We start from the raw sequence: 743 nt of genomic DNA on the forward strand, positions 1-743 counted from the left end.
AATGCTTAGGGGTCAGACAATGATCTTTCTGGTTTGATGCAGACATAATTCAGTTTAATTTAAGTCACAAAGATTTATGGGTCACTGGAAGGTTAATTCTATGAAAAATTAATGCGTTACAATTGAATACAACACAACATGCTAAAACACAAATTATTAGTAAATGTTCACTATATTGTTAAAACTGTTCTTCTGGTACAAAATAAAACATAAGAAATATGTAAACAATGTTTTATCTGACATACATTTGGCTACCACTAGGAATTATTTTTAAGATACAAAAACATCAGTTTCAAAATTATGTTCCGCAATGTGGCAAAGTGGTTAGCGCGCCTGCCTGTGACCCAGAGGTAATGGGTTCAAGGTTTGTCACTGTTACCATTGTGGGCATTCTCAGGCAAGACACTTAACGACAATTGCTCTAACCCAGTGGTCACTAATGGGTTGTCTGAATTTTCAGCAATACATAGCAAAAATCAAATCAAAAAATAATTACCCACAAAGTAACATACATGGTAACTCGTAAGCTGGCACGAGGTGTTAAACCCGTGTAATAACGACTGTCAATTTCCAGCCATGCGAGAATAAAGTAAGTTACGTTTATTCATTCCGCCTGATAGCATTACTAGTGGTTGGATATTTAATATTCAAACTAATTATGAGCAATTTCAACAATTCTAGAATTAATTTCCCAAACAATCAATTATTCTACATTAGGATTAATATGAAACGAACTTAGTATG

Source organism: Ciona intestinalis, unplaced genomic scaffold (genome assembly GCF_000224145.3).
Source record: "Ciona intestinalis unplaced genomic scaffold, KH HT000134.2, whole genome shotgun sequence".
In the NCBI taxonomy this organism is placed as follows: Eukaryota; Metazoa; Chordata; class Ascidiacea; order Phlebobranchia; family Cionidae; genus Ciona; species Ciona intestinalis.